The 16863-nt window shown below is 38.4% G+C and overlaps 1 protein-coding gene across 3 annotated transcripts in view; it reads left to right on the top strand.

Moving 5' to 3' along the window:
• Positions 1 to 219: 219 nt before the first annotated feature.
• LOC113460215 (uncharacterized) overlaps positions 220 to 16863 on the top strand; it is a 36616-nt gene continuing 19972 nt past the window's right edge. For 2 of the 3 annotated variants that reach the window (XM_074532889.1, XM_074532891.1), the window contains exons 1-4: positions 220 to 284; positions 834 to 925; positions 3925 to 4054; positions 7127 to 7268. The gene's annotated coding sequence lies outside the window, so the exon portion shown is untranslated. The remainder of the gene's footprint in view (positions 285 to 833; positions 926 to 3924; positions 4055 to 7126; positions 7269 to 16863) is intronic. The other variant, XM_074532890.1, reaches the window with a different exon arrangement.

Raw genomic sequence — 16863 nt, 5'->3', positions numbered from 1 at the left:
TAGATCAATCCAAACAACAACAGAAAAGGAGGATTGTGTTAATTAAACTGCATTGTACAGCATTGAATCAGATAAGCTTTTCAATTAAGAGTTCAATTTCTTTTGACTTTATTTTGAGAAAGGAACAGCATTTACAGCCTGGAGATGTTAACTCCATTATACCTTTTTTGATGAAACAGGACACTCCCACAAGTTGTTTCTCTCTCATTTCACTTTCCAGAGCTAAAATATTCCTCAACAGAGAGGGACTTTCTTCTGGGAGAAAAACACATTGAGAAGATAAGGTCTGTGTTTCTGACACCTGGATATGTTTGAAATCCTTGTTCTTATAAATTAATTCAGCAGTGTACACAGAAGCTGGTGTTCCTAATGAATAATTTTTTTAGATTCATGTGTCCTGAGAACCATTCATGAAAGACAGAGCTAGGCTGCAAAATCTAGGCAGATTCTAGGCAGAATCCTAACTTTTATGGGAAAAACTATAGTGATGTCAGGACTACACCTGACCCTTTTTGTGCCACCACCCTCACCACCACTTGTGCATGATGTATATTGAGACCTTTATACTTGGGAAATTACAATATTTACAGCCTCACCAACAGCAGCAGTCCCCTTCACAAACTCCTGAGGATGATGGGTCTGAGTGATAATGCCTCATGAAAGGCTTTGAGGAGCAATGGGTGCTGTATTAGGCTAAGAATTAAAGGCATTTAAGAGCAGCCCAGCTGTGCGTGCATCAGCCTGCCCTTAAATGCTGAGCAGAAACAGAGCCTTTGTACAACACAGAGCCTTTGCATCACTAAGCTTTGTCTCCTCTCCTGATTTCCTTCTAGACTGTAAAAGACAAAGGAGAGTCATTGATTTTGCCAGCAGCATTTGGATGCAGCCAAAATCCAGAGAGCAGCTGAAATTCCTCAGCAAAAGGGTGAGTGTTGTCAGGCTTTAGCTCCACTCCGGGACTGCCAGGACACAGAACCCAGAACTGAGTCCTACATCTCATTGTGTCAGATGCTCTGCACACCCGTATTCACAGCCAATGCATCCCAAATTCAAAAGGAACTAAATCATTTAAAAAACAACAACAACACAAAAAAACTCAGAACAACAACAAAAACCAAACCAAACCAACCAAACAAACAAAAAAAACCCACAAAAAGCAAGAAAAAAAAAACCCACTAAAACCACACACAAGCAAACAAAACCAAAACAACAAACAAAATTTGAAAATAAATACAACCCACCCAAAAAACCAGGATTTGCCTAATCGGCCTTGTTTTAATCTCAGTGTCCTCATGACAGAAGAAAATTAATTGTTCCTTTCTGTTATGTTCTCAATTTATATCTTGAAAACTTTTCCAAGCAATCAAGACATCTTTGCCTTTGTTTCTAGTACTCTAAGACTACTCTAAATGGTTTCATGAACCCTTTTTCTGTTGCTGTCAGGGAGATCTTGACACCTTTGCCTATGGAGGGAGTAACATTCATGCCATTCTTTGTCTGAGAGATCTTCATTGTGAAAACATATTGAGTCAAACTCCAATTTACTACATTCCAGCAAAACTACTGCTCTGTAAAATGTGACCATGCAGCAAAGGTGTACTTGCACAAAGCACACAAAACATACAGCTCAACCTCCTATTTTTTTACACACTCCTTATCTTTATTAAAACCCACCTCTTTTCAACCTTAGAGCACATATCATAATAATAAACCAAACAATTTATTAAATACTTCATTGGTTATGGGTATTTTTAAAGGATCTTAGCCTCTGCTTGGAAAAATATCCCACCCAAGCAAATTTTTAAAAATTCTGCACATTGTTATTTCAGATATGTGTTCGAATAGGTTCCTCATCAAATTGTCTAGTCATGGATTTCATGAAAAGCACTTAAGCAAAATGGCTCATTTTCTGTTTGCAAATGTTCTGGAAATAGTGGATGGGAAGAGCAGAACAATTTGCTGCATGACAGTGGTGAACTGCTGAAAGGGCAACCAGCCTTGGGACAGTGATATTTTTTGTGTGAGAGTGGAAAATCCTGGTTTTGCTAAAAGGAATTTTTTAAAATTGATCCTTTATGGGGTAAAAAATACAAGAAACACATTTAAAGGAGTTAAAAAATAGGTAAAATAGGTAAAAAAATGAGATCACAAGCAGGTTTTTATCACTTGAGAATTTGCAAGAAACACTGGAAATTTAGCAAGAACAATTTTAAAAATTACAAGTTGTCAAGTTCATTTGAAATAGAATTAAAATGTATGAAATTGAGTTATGGAAACAGAGACACCTATTGACATCTCACTCTCTCCATGACCAGAAACCTACAATGCACTTTGTGTAGGCATATATTCAACCACTCCACCCCAAAATTTCTCCCTGTTTTGAGCCAGTTTGGCAGCTATTTTGGGTTCTAGAGGGGAAGATGGTCTGGTGAGCTCTGACACCACTGGTGGGGCTGTCGGGTGATGCTCTATGAGGGAAAGGGAGCAGGAGCTGCAGGGTCTTGGTCAGTGCTTCATGTGCAGGGACAGTGGGAGCTCCGTGAGCAGCACCAGCAGGGCACAGTGACATTGAGATGCTCCATATAACATGTGGGGATGATAACAAACAGTAATAAAGGTAAGCATGATAATTATAGTATTATCTTGTCCACCACTAATGTGAAAGTGTTGTTTAATAATTGAAATATATACGTAGAATAAGATTAGGAATAAGTGTTAAAATATATAAGCAAGACGTGTTGATTGAGATGCACCAGTTGTCTCAGCTTGTGAACAAAGTTAAAAAAGAGAAATTGCTGTGTCACTAGGAAGGCACAAAAGAAATATGTAGGAAATATTTCTTTTTCTTTATGCTTGCTCTGGGTACACACTAGACTTACACAATTAGAGCAAACCAGCAATTTCCATGACCTTGAAAACTCTCATGCCTAACACCTTAAAAATATGTTCTTGGTGCTGTAGTTCAGGACACTTTAAATAATGCATCATGGTAGACATAAATTTCCTGAATGCTGCTACATGCTGCAAATGCTTTTATATTTAAATTGGAGTGAAGATTGTACTGTGGAATACACTTTAATTGCCATACTGCTTTGGAGAAGCAGCACTGAGGTTGACAACAGTTTATAAAGTGTTCATACTTAGTGGTTCTAAAGTGGATATTCTCATAATTCTACTCTGAGTGCCTGTGCAAGGACTGCCCTGAATGTTGATCATGTAAAAGGAGTTCAGTTTTTTTGCTAGATGCCGTACATAAAATAGTTTAAGAAATTAAGGTGATGATTTTAAAAAGTGCCTAGCTTTAAAAGAAAAAAAACAATTGCTTATACTTGTTTTGCTCAGCCATAGATTCAGAACCAAAACTGTCACTGCAGGAAACTGTAACTTGGTAAGCAGGTCAATGCAAAGAAGGCAGTGCTACCCTGTTAACAGCAAACCTGCTGGGTGGATAATGAGATACTGTGCTCTGCACATTGCAACTCAGATAGAAACCTGTCAGGGCACTGGCTTCACTTACAGAAAAATGAAGGCAAGGCAATGCACGAACTGATCTGAGATTTAATTTTTATCTTGCTTGGTCCTGTGAGAAGCCTAATGCAATATGCTGGGTTAAATGAAGCATGAATTATACTGATATTGACAGAATGGGAAAGAGGGAGGTGGTGGGGAGGAAAAGAGAGAGGGAGGAAGGAAGGGAGAGGGTGTTAGATGGGGACAGGAGGAAAATACATTTGGTTGGTAGAAAGTTTTAGAACCAAAATGTTTCTAAAGCCAGCTCTCAACTTATTCTTGTTTCCTTTCCTCAGAAATACCAAGTCTTTACATGGAAATATTAAATCGAGGTAGAGCACTTAAACATAGCTGTGCCTTTGTTTTGCCCTGCTGTAGTCATAGACCAGAGGATTGTGGTGTTTGTGTCTTCAGGAACCCACACGGTGTCTGATGCCTCCTGAATTCCATGGCGTGCCAGGGGAAGAGGCTCTGATGTCTCAACACGTTGACACAAAAATTCTTCACTGTGGCTGGGAGACAAGAGTGTGAAAAAACCAGAAGGGTAAAATATTATGTTATAATCACTCACTTTTGATTCAGTGAAATGTCTTGTGACCCACAGGTCCTGGAGCCAAAGGACCACAGGAGGTTGCCCAGGACCAGAACGGCACTGTACCTTTAGAGAGCAGTAGGAAAAGAGGCATTGAAGTATATTTCTCAATCAGAGCACAGAAGCAAGTGATAGTTTGAGAGGACGAAGACTATCTGTCTCCCTCTGATGTTAGCAATTTGACTTGTTAAAAATATTGCTCAGCACCTACTCAGGGAATGGAGTTGAGGAGGAAAAATGGGTTTGGTGCTCAGCTGAGAAGGTAATTGCAAATCAAGTTTAAGACAGAGAATGAGAGCAAAAGGACTTCTATCTTACTGAGACAAAAATACCATTTACTACTTACTAAGTATTGCAATATAGAGTTTTATTTGTGTTTGTGGGCTACAACACATGAAATATAAATGGTATGAGATTTTCAGAAATTCAGTTTTTCATGCAGGAAGAATAGGGAAGAGATTTTAAATTAAGTGTCAAAGTCATATAAGAATCACTTTAACTCTATTTAAGACTTTTTCCCCCCCTTTGTTTTTTTCCTCTCTCCCAGTGTCCAAATTAGTAGGTGGAAGTATAATTAGAATATTATTGAAGTGCTCAGCTCATTCAGGATGGTGACACAAATGAATATTGCTTATTATGATAAAATATTTCATGTTTACAGTTGTTTTCATGGGCATAATGGCCTTGTGAAAATTCTAATTATCCTAGTAAGTTATGCTACACATGTGTCTACTGGGTTTGAATGGCATTCCTCTTGGACTAAGAGGTGGTTTGGTAATATTTTTTTACTGCTTTAGCAAAGTTGTTCAAATGCATTGGAGAAATAATTTGCAAGAGTATTTACACATTTTTCAGTTATTGTAAACTGATTTATTTCCTTGCCTGAGGTTCATGCTCAGTGAAAGCTTTATAGTCATCATTGATAATCAGCATTAAAGCATTCGACATGTTTATTGTACCAGTCAACTTTCACTTTCAGTGCATAAAAATACCTTGCATTTCTATAGTGGACATCTATCTGGGGAAGATTACACTATTAGTCTTAGTTTTCAAAATCAGAAGGCTGTTTTTCACAAGTTTTCGTCCCACCAAAACATTCCTGCATTTTGATTGAATTTTGGCCTTTTGTCCTTTGAATTTTGTCCTTCTTGACATTATTGTAAAGCTTTGGCGAGTAAGTCCAATAGAGGCTGAAATACATGTTACAGCACAAGTGAAAACTTGATTTAGGTGTAGTGCTACTGGATCTGCAGGTACATAGGCTCATTGTAGATGCAAACACTGCAGAACACAGTCACCACCAGAATACAACAGGATGGGCTGTTTTAACTGGTGAAAGCCACTGAATATTCACATTCAAACCGCACAGTCCTTTCTTCACCAAAGGCCTTTTAAAAAACATGAATCTAACTGTGGTTATTTTCTCTTGTTGCATAATTCTGACTAAGTAGAGTAATGGGAGCTGCTGTCATTAGCTATAGATATCAATACAACCTTCTCACAATATAAAGTTAAGGAATCATTTTCTCTGCAGTTTCTAAATTTTTGTATCCATTGAAGCAAGAATTGCAAAGCCATTCTTGAATCTTCTGTGAGCTTCAGTGGTAGAACAGGAGGGTTTGAAATTAATATTTTTGACTAAAAACCAACATCTAAGTTTTGTTTGTGTAGCCACATTACTTCTTATTTTTCTGTCTTGACAATGCAAAAAGGTCCACAAAACTTCAATTTTTATGTATGAGGGAAAAATTGTTGGAAATTAATTGGATGGTTTTTTGCTGATCCTAGATGCTTTTGGTGCTGTGCCATCTGCCTGAGTAGAAAACTGAGCCAATGTCAAAGTCCTTTTCTCCCTAGCCCTGCCCCTGACCTGAGCAGCCCTGTGTTCTCAGAGGGTGTTACAGTTTTTTGAGAAGGCAAGAGCACCTAAAATCAAGACACCAAACATTTTTCCTTGCTGTGGTAAAACACTCCTGTCCATAAAAGCAGTGCTGTTATTTCTAGAAAGCAGTTTTCTCTCATAATCTGCACCAGGCACGTACCTGGTCCTTGTGGTGAGCTTCCCTAAAACAACAGAAACAGGAGCACTGGGGAGAAATCCCCTCTGGTGCCAGGGAGAGCCCAGCTCTTCTCCAGCAGCAGAGCACAGAGAAAAAGACTTTTGGCACCACATGTGAAGAGAGTCAGACTGAGTCCCTGGCAAAGACAGAATGGGGTTTGAAGGGTGATTTTTTGCCCTGTTTTATTTTTGTTCCTCAAGCTCCCTTCCTTGCCTTCCATGTGCAGGAAAAATGCCACAAGCCAGGACGCAAGACAGGCTGTTTGTAAACATGTGATTGCATTGCTTGGCAGCCTACAAACTGAGGAGCTACTGAAAATAAGATAAGAGTAAAAAAACCCAACCTCTTCAATGAATAAGCAAAATTACCATTTAAAAGCATAAACTTGGCCCATTGATCAGTTTTACTGCTGAGAAAAAAAGGTTAAGAGGCTCCATTTAGATTTGTTTGCTTAATTGATTTTGATTTTGATTTCTTACTTGCATTTTTAATATTATTTTTCTGCCTGGTAAACTCTGCTTGATCATCTTCAAAGAGAATACAGTTTTTTAAAAATTCATTACTGCCATTTTTTACTTGTAGGATTTTTAATAAACTACAGCTTGCAGACTCTGCGCTAGCATGGGAAAATGAATATTTTATAGAAATATGTTGAGAAAACATATTACCTGTCTCAGAATATAGGCAGATTTAGTTTTCACTGATGGCCAGAAATAAAAAAATGTGTGATATTTTTATGTTCTACATCATTATATTCTATCATGCCTTGTAAGGAGTCTGTTTCTTCTTCATTTCTCTATTCTGGCATGCCCTCCTCTTCTCTCTTTTTTATGAATCCAGTATGACATCCCTAGTCAGTGGAAGAATTCAGGATGAAGCTGTTGGAATTGCATCAGGCACAGCATACTAACATTTCATGCACCTTCTTCCTTTCTGTTTCCTTCCCCATGTCTCAATATTTTAGCCCCTGAGGACTGAATGGGCTGAGGAAATGGGAGACACAGAATTTGCTGGAAGAGGAAAGAGCTTTATCAGACCAACTCATACAAGACAGAAAACTGGAAATCTGAAGGACAGAGAGACTTTAGGTGGTTTTCATGTCTCAGGTGACAAGATTTTTGCTCGCCAACACCAGATACTCTGTTCCATATTTAGCAGCTAATTTAGGCAACTCTTGTATTTTTCTATCAAGCCTGGTTTTCTCCACCATCTCAGAAAGTGAGAAATATACATCTTTGCTATCCTTCCTTGTGCTTTTAATTCCATCTTTAGTTGTCTACTGCTGGTTTCCTTTCTGTCTGTCCATGTCTGGGGACTTTGCCTACCCTGAGACTCACTGCTGAGCCCCTCCTTGATGAACTCAAATTTCCATTCACTTTAATGACACAGAAATTACATCTCCTCTCATTCCTTCTGCTATGCCTACAGCTTAAAATCTCTCCATTTCAAACCTTGGAGCTGTTTCTTTGGGAATGTCTCATGAAATTTGTTGCAGATGTCACATGAGTGTAAGGTCATATTCCTTATGCAATGTAAATAGGTTTTGGCATTTGCAACTCAGGGAAAAGATCCAATTGCATTGAAAGACAGAAATAGAAAGTGAGGCTTAAATTTTAATGCAGGCAATTAAATTCCACTACCAGCATTTTGAGATTAATGGTACAGTGAAACAGGCCCACTGCTTGTGGCTCATTCTACTAAAACGGAATTAGATTCATAATATGAACATATGGAAGCAGTTCCCTTCATGTATATTTAAATTCAATATTAATATTTAACACTTATATTCAGGGCTATGATTTTTCAGTCAAAATACAGCAAAGATTGGAGCAAAATCTTCCACTGCTGCAACTCAAGAAGCAGTTATTCATTTCAGTATAATTAATGTGGATTTAAAGCTGAACCCAAAAGGAATACTCCTGGTAGCAGACTGTCTATGCATCAGTTTTAAATTTAGTCTTTAACACCTTGAGGTTCAATTTTTATTCTAATGTGCCATTCACAAAACATTTCCTCAATTTTAGAAGAAGGGGGAAAAAATATCTCTTACCAGAAAAGGAGTGGAATGGAGTAGCAATCTGTACCACCAGCCAGCAAATTCACACCAGCTGAGCCTTACCCCAGATTGCTGGAACAATGTGTAACCTCCTAGAGAGAGAGAGAGGTGTATCCCTGCCTAATTATAAATGGCAGTGTGAATTCCTGCCTCTGTCCAGTTACATTTCCTAAAGATAGTTCTTGAACAAACCATCACCTCAAGAGTGTTGATCTGTCTCCCACTATCTCCCAGGAGCTCCTCCTCCTCCAGGAGGAGGTGGGAGTGGGACACCATAGCCCTGAGGTACCAGTGGAACCCCCAAGAATTCCCCTTTCCCCCATTTCTCTCCGTGTCATTCTCAGCACCGCAGTTTAAAAGGCTGGAGTAGCATTCCCCACAGGCAGCTGACAGTGAAACAGACTTTTTAGTCACCACAGGGATTTTCCCCACTCCTGCCGCTGCTCAGACACCTGTGTGTGCTGGCTTCACTGCTGATTTTGGTGGCAGCTGTTTGAATCCACACGTGACTGTTCTGAACTCATCCCTGAGAGAGCAATTCACAATCCTCTGCTTTGGAGCTGGAATGGGTGTGCTGAGAGGGCAGTCGGGAACCACAAAAAGATGGAGCTGTCTGCTTTGAGTTTGGGACTGTAGCTGATGGAGTTTGTGCACTTGCTGATTGGTGTATTCAGGCATCCTAAACCCCAGGGTTTCAGAAGACATGGGTTTTAGGAAAGACAGTGCTTTGCAAATGCTTGTAAATAAAAAAAACCCAAAGATGTTCAGAAGTCCTTGTCTTCACTGCTATTTAAAAATATAAAAAAGGCTGAAGTAGGCTGAAAAAGTAAAAAGGGCTGAAAGCAGTTTTGACACAAACTGGGGACTTAAGAGCCCATCTTCTTTCTTTCCCTTGATGAATGCATCAAGGGATGCATTTCTTTCCCTTGGGATGAATGCATCCCAAGATGCATTCATTGTGGATGTTATGTGCTTTTAGTCTATGCACACTTTGATATTCAAGTTTGCAATTATCTCCAAGAGATCCCCATACCCAGTGCTCCTGAAGTAATTCATCCCACCGTTAGCACGACCTGCTTCTAACATATGAATAGTGTGGTGTTAACTTAAACTAGCAACATAAGAACAAAACCAATCCATTCATTCCTTACTCTTGTTAATCTACTGGATATTCCAGATTTTAATGTACTCAGAAGACTATGCTCTTTTCTCTTAATAATGAACATTCCAAATATAGAGGAAATATAGAATGTAGTAAACTCCCTACCTTTTACCTATATCCCTGTTGTTTTTTTCATTTTTTCTCATGCTTTTATCTAGCACTGAAAAAAAATGTTTTTCAGGGAAATGTAGAATGGCTAAATAATACATAGATCACTAGATAAGTAAGTAGTGAGAAAACCAGCATTGGAAACATAAAGACACTTTATTGACTTTATAAAAATTGTTTTGTTATTGATCTCACCATTTCAGCCAAGAAAAAGCTGGAGTCATTCAGCCTGAAGAAAGGGATCACCTTCTGTAGCCTCATGGTTTTTTTAGGGGACTGCCTGCCCATGTAAGGAATCCCTATTCCTCCTTTTTATAAGTCCCCTGTGGGTGTGAGGGTGGTCACGCCCTGGCACAGGATGCCCAGAGCTGCTCTGGCTGCCCCATCCCTGGAAGTGTCCAAAGCCAGCTTGGACAGGTCTTGGAGCAACCTGGGAAAGTGGAAGGTGTTCCTGCCCATGGCAGAGGGTGGAATGAGATTTCCTTCAAGGTCCCTTCCAACCCCAGCTCTTCTGTGATCCTGTGATTCTCAGAACTTCTCAAGTATTTATATTCTCTGCTCATACAGAGATATATTTTAAATCCCCATCACATCACTACAAGCATAGTTAAAACTCTGTGAGGGACTGTACTCAAAATAATTGGGCTAAACATTCACAAATAAATCAACATATTTGGAGGTTTTGCCAGATTTCTGACTATTTTTTTTAAAGAAAACAAGAGAGAAAGACCTCCTATGGCAGCTATTAGTTTCTTTTTTCACCGTGCCTATTAGCTTTATTTTTGTCTTAATAAGAAAAAAACAACAATGGAGGCGTGTTTGAAGATCACAGTTAACAACTTAACTAAGAAAAAATAACTAAAAACTCAGTTACTTGGGTGGATTTGCAGCACATATCAGAAAATACAGTAATCATTTAAGTAGCTGGCTTGAGGGAAATAAATATAACTGTTTTACAGAATGCAGGACAAAATTCTGTCACTCTGTTCTACAGCTAAGTATGAAGGTGGATACAGAAATGGAATCAGGATCAGAACACATAAAATAATATAAGATAAACCTCTCATGTTTACTAGAATCATTGTCTAGAATGTGATCTCATTTAAAGGAAGTTAAGCCTAACATCCGATAGAAAACAGAAGTTGCTTCAGGGAATGGGAATGGAGAGAACTAACCAATATTGAATATTAAGGTGGTTAGGGATTTTGGGGGTTTTGATGTTTTTGTTGTTTCTGTTTTGGTTTGGTTTTGGGTTTATTGTGGGGTTTTTTTTTGTTTGTTTGTGGGGCTTTGTTTGGTTTTGTCCATTAATATTAATACAATAGGCAAAACCATCAGCTTCAGAGCATTTCTCATTAGTCTGTTATGCAGCTCTGGTGCTGCTGCTTCTCTGAAACATAATTCTGGAGTAAGATTCTGACTGTCTTGACATTTTGGCTCTATCAAAAGATGATTTCCAGTGGATAATTAAAAGGAGTTCACCTCAGTATTGTTGTTTTGAAGTATTTTAGACATAAAGTCTTTTATACAGACAAGCTGAAAGTAAATGCTGGATTTCGTATGACTTTCTTTTACAAATGCTTACAGATGGAGCTCAGACTGAAACGTGACTTCAACATGTTTTCTCAGGGAGTTAAAATTAATTTTTGTAAATATATGTGTATATAATTTATATGTATGTATACACATACACATATATATGTGTATGTATATAGGTGTGGGTAGGTACGTATATATATATATATCTAAACACACACAATTTCATGGCCAAACCTAGGAAAAATTAATCTGTATTACTTTCTTTTTTTGTTTTTTTGATACTGAATTAAAGTCTCTGACAATCTCTCTGAACTTTTAGTTCTGAAAGATGTGTAAAATCACAGTTTAATTGCAGGCCATTTTAGGACTCAATTTAGAGTCCTTTGAAACCTGAACAGAGCTGAGTCTCTTAAACCCTGCAACCGATAAAAAGTTTGCAGGCCTTAAATATCTGGCTTTTAACTACCATCTATAAAATAGTTTAAAAATATTTTCTTGTCTTGACTTATCTATTTGAGCTGTAAGGAGCTCAGGAGCAAGAGCTCTGCAGGGATGTGTTTTTGCAGCTCTCAGAGCAGTTGCTGTTTCTGTCATTCCCAAAGCTCCCAGGAGCTGCAGATGCAACACAAATCACTTCAATCCTTTTGACAACTGGTACAAGTCCCTGTATTTATCTTTCTATTCCAGTGACACTTCCAGAAAGTCTCAATCTTTCTATTCAGACTTTGTATTTGGAAAAAAGGAAAATATCTTCCTTTCTACAAATAAAATTGCTGCCTGGAAATACATTGCTTCCTATTGAATTGCTGTCAAGTACCAAGGTTAACACCCTGATAGCATCAATCACATTCAGAGTGACAAATACCCACCAGCCAGCCTCCTCCTCCAGACAGAGACTTCCAACTGACTTACTGTGATGGGCAGATTGAGGTAATGGATCTGCATCACTGACTGGGAGTCTTGTGAAAATTGTAAAGCTTCTACTGCCTCGATCAGACTCAGATGTCTTCCAGCACCAAATATGTATCTATTTTAAGTCATACTGTTGTGGGTTTCTTGTTTTCCTAAGACCCTGACAGAACACTCCTGTTGCAAACTGGAAAAAGCAAAACCAAAATGTTCATGAGGAAAACATTAGCTACTGCATTTTTTATTGACTGATTGTGATGAAATGATTGAACATTTCCAGTAGATAGTGAGGGCAAGCTGAGGAGATTGAAAGAAGTGATCCTGACAAGGACAACCAGAGAAATAAAACAAAACAAAAAATTTCACATCATGCTGCTATGAGCAGAGCAACCTGATGACTGGTTTAATTAATTTATTTAAATGTCAAGTAATATAAACTTTGATTACTGGGGGGGAAAAGAAGGGGATGTTATATCAACATAAGAAGCAAACTTCCCTTCCTGTTAGCATTCTCAACTTCAAGCATTTCTTCCCCCACCTTCAGTCTCAACATTCCTCACCTTCAGTGTCTGCAGTGCTCAGTCCCTCCTTATCCACTCTTTCTTTCTGCTTTTGCTCTCACTGCAACAGATCTCTGACACTCAAATTGTCAAAGTACTTAATGCAGCAATTATCAAATAAAATGAAATTTGGTTGGAATACCCTCTTCATACACAAATATTTCAGTGAATTCATGTCCTGTGCCAAAATAAGGATTTCAAAAACTTTAAAAGGCCACCCCAAGACCAAACCAACACAGCAACAACAATTAAATAATCAAACAAAAACCAAGTCCTAAATACAAAGAGAAAACTGGGCCGACATTTGAATTTATCAAAGATTGAGCATGGAATTTAGGATGAGCACAACCTTTATTAAAATTATGAGGTAACCTTAATTCTGCTTGAGTAATAATTTAGTTGATAGTTGCTTTTTTTAAAAATTAATATTGTTATTAATGTTAGTATTAAAGAGAGTGGCAAATCTGTCATTATTCTTGGAATTATTTTTTTCAATAATTTAGATTCTAAATTTTCACTTACTTTAAATGCCAGGAAAATTATCAAGCATGATCTTGTTGTCCAGTCTTCATGAAAAACCTCATCTGCTGCTAATTACTGGTGAATTTGCATAAATGGCAAAATTCAAGGGATAGGGGAAAAAAACCCCTTTAGTTTCTCCTTTTTTTTTTCAGTACTTGGTTGTTCCCCTCTGTGATCAGTTTACAGCTACCTCATAAGAACTTTTTCTATGGATCTTGTCCCAGGTTTGTGTAGAATTTCTTTATACACTGCTACACTGAAGAACTGTTATAGTCTCCCTGTATTGAAGGAAATTTTCTTTATTCAAGGGTTTCCCTTATCTTATGGAGATGCAAACCTGGTTTAAGAAAAATTTTGTAAACAGTTTCACAGGTTCATGCTTTTCAAATATTGAAATGATCAGTAGCTTCTACCCTTGCTGCCAGTTGTAACAGACATCACCAGTGCAACAAACCTCACATTTATGAACTCCAAATCACAATGTGAGGTCAGATGCACAAAACAATATGCAAACAATATGCAGGGAAATTTTCCTAAATATACTTTCATTAACTCGTGTTAATAGAGCAGAATTAGTAGCATCTACCCAGCCGCAGTGAAATCTACTAAAATTACAGGAATGTGAATTGAAGACACAGAATACAAATTTTTGTGCCATATCTGAGTTTCCTATTCTATTTTGTCTTTATTTTGCATAAGTTTACATGCTTGTGTTAACAGTTAATTTTGGGACACCACGTTGAAAAGATTAAAAGAGATAATAAGACTTTAACCTTTTAATTAAATAATTTTCCCCTGCCTTCTCTTAATTATAACTGGACTATTTTCAAGACAATGTTCTTTGTTCTTTTATTGTTGTTGTTGATTTGACTGTGGTGTTTTGTTTTGTTTTGTTTTGTTTTGTTTTGTTTTGTTTTGTTTTGTTTTGTTTTGTTTTGTTTTGTTTTGTTTTGTTGTGGAGTTGTGGCTACAGATCACAGACATGGCTCTTTTCAATGCATAGAAGCAAGACTTGCCCTATGAGATCACAGAGTGGTCTCATCCATTTCTTCTTGCATTTCTTCCCCACTTTGTGCAAGGCAGGAGTGGATTCTTTGCCTTTTACCTGTCTGAAATGTGAAGCACTTACCAGATGCATTTGGTTTTGCCATGCACAATCCCTGCAGGATTGTTTCAAAGAGCTTGAGATTTTAGTGAATAAATTAGTAAAATATTTTTTGCTTTTGCCTTTCATCATATGAAAGTGGTTTCCTCATGAAAAGCAGGTGCTCTGAACAAAAGCAGTAAGTCCTATGAATTTAGGACTCTTCTCACTCCTATTTAGTACTTTTTGGTTTCTTAAAAACTAAGAAAAAAAGCTGTGACTGCTGAAAATCTATAATGATAAGATGACTACTATTTCTTCCTGAGATATTTGATTTCAAAATATATTTATTGTTAAGGCAGGCACATGTCCAGACTCATGAGGAGCCACAATGAGGTCCAAGCAATTGGACAGCACCTTGGGGCAGCCACTGCCACTCCAGACCTCATGTTTCTTTTACATTTGCTTCAAAATATATTCCATTCATACTGGACCCAAAATAAAACAGCAAAAGTTCTTATTTTCTCTGAGAGCAAATGCTGAATTTTGGGATTCTAGCAAGTTTTCCACTGGAGAAGAGAGACTTGGAGCCCTTCAACAAAATCTGCTTTGCATTCACAGAAGGAACAAGCTATGTACCTATCGATTTTCCTTCTTTATCCAGAAGAAGCCAACATGACCAATTTCCTATTTAAGTATTCATTGCTAGCAAATTCTTTAGTCATGAATACAAAACAGTTTTATTTGTACCTTTCAGCAGAAATCCCCTCAAAATTTCCCTTCCTGGGCAAATGAGTCTCAAACCTCTATTTTATCCCTCAGCAAATTTTGTCATCATTGAAAAATATGAAAATTCTTGGAGATGGTATTAACTACCTTTAGATTATTTTACTGGAAAAACATGAAATTCGTTTTCCCCCTGCTGTAAAACCACTACGCATTTTTAACCATTTTGGAAACATCTACTCAAGTGTCACTTGAAGCTTTTGGTATGGTGAGTAAATAGTGCATTCTGAAGATAAAGCAAATTACTTTTGCCTTATGCTCACAACTACAAGCTCAGTTATCAGCTCCTAAAGGGCTTTAGCTGCTGTGTGGGGGCCAGAGGAGAGCGCAGAGCCTGAGCAGCACTGCTCCAGCAGCGCCTGTGCAGAGGTGCAGACACCTGATCAGCCCAGGCCGGACACAGTCACTGGGAAATAAAGCCAAGGCTTCTATCTCTGCACAGCCCCACAGCCACCCTGCCAATGCTCCTGCTTAGCTAAGGAAAAAATCCTCTTTAGATATTTAGGTATTTAGAAAAAATATCTTTAGATATTTACTAATGGGCCTTACCTCACAGAGAAAAAAAAAAAGCAGTGACTGGATTTAATTTCCAACTCTATAAAATAATTTGGGTGAACATCGACATCTATTAGTTATTGTTAGCAGGGTAAAAAGCACTGCTTATCTCTAATGTGAAATAAATAACTGCTTCAGATAAAGTAATGATGTGAAATGCTTTCAAAGAGCTAGAAGGAATAACAGAATGCTAATTGAATCTATTATTTTATGGGGTTACCAACAAAAAAAAATACAGTCTTGACAGAAGTTCTGTGAAAGATTCGTTAGTACTTTAAATATATTTTAGTCATTTGTCATTGCCATGCTACCTTAACTGCAGCAATAAAAGCTTGCACTATCTTCCATTAAGGGTGTTACTGTTCATATAATCAAGAGCTAAAAACAATATGCAAATTTAGGGTCTGAGCAGTAATGAATGCTTTTAGTTATCACTGTCTTGCACAGAAATAATGGGATAAATATTCCACAATGTTCTCAGAGAACAAGTGTTTGGCAAGGAAATGCTTGTTGCTACAGAAACTTGTGGGGTTTTTTCCACAACAAGTAAGTTTTGGAGGAAAATAGCTCACATGACCTTTGAAATATGTTTCCCCCTTTCTGAAGTGCACCTCAATATTAGCTCCTGAACCCATTCATGGAAGATAAGCATCACTACCTTCATGCACTATTTTTTCTTTTATGAGGAATAAACTTAGGACAGCAGACAGTGTAAGGTGACTGTCTCTTTTGTGAAGAGACGTCCAAAGGTTCCTGGAAAAAGGGTGCTTCTCTCTGTTAAGACTTTGGAGGTGACACAAACAAAAAAATTAATTTCCTTTCTTCCTTCCTTCCTTCCTTCCTTCCTTCCTTCCTTCCTTCCTTCCTTCCTTCCTTCCTTCCTTCCTTCCTTCCTTCCTTCCTTCCTTCCTTCCTTCCTTCCTTCCTTCCTTCCTTCCTTCCTTCCTTCCTTCCTTCCGCCACTTCCTTCCGCCACTTCCTTCCTTCCTTCCTTCCGCCACTTCCTTCCGCCACTTCCTTCCGCCACTTCCTTCCTTCCTTCCTTCCTTCCTTCCGCCACTTCCTTCCGCCACTTCCTTCCGCCACTTCCTTCCGCCACTTCCTTCCGCCACTTCCTTCCTTCCTTCCTTCCTTCCTTCCTTCCTTCCTTCCTTCCTTCCTTCCTTCCTTCCTTCCTTCCTTCCTTCCGCCACTTCCTTCCTTCCTTCCTTCCTTCCTTCCTTCCTTCCTTCCTTCCTTCCTTCCTTCCTTCCTTCCTTCCTTCCTTCCTTCCTTCCTTCCTTCCTTCCTTCCTTCCTTCCTTCCTTCCTTCCTTCCTTCCTTCCTTCCGCCACTTCCTTCCGCCACTTCCTTCCGCCACTTCCTTCCGCCACTTCCTTCCGCCACTTCCTTCCGCCACTTCCTTCCTTCCTTCCTTCCG

This window comes from Zonotrichia albicollis, chromosome Z (assembly GCF_047830755.1).
Source record: "Zonotrichia albicollis isolate bZonAlb1 chromosome Z, bZonAlb1.hap1, whole genome shotgun sequence".
In the NCBI taxonomy this organism is placed as follows: domain Eukaryota; kingdom Metazoa; phylum Chordata; class Aves; order Passeriformes; family Passerellidae; genus Zonotrichia; species Zonotrichia albicollis.
This window is presented reverse-complemented; position numbering and strand designations above follow the sequence as displayed.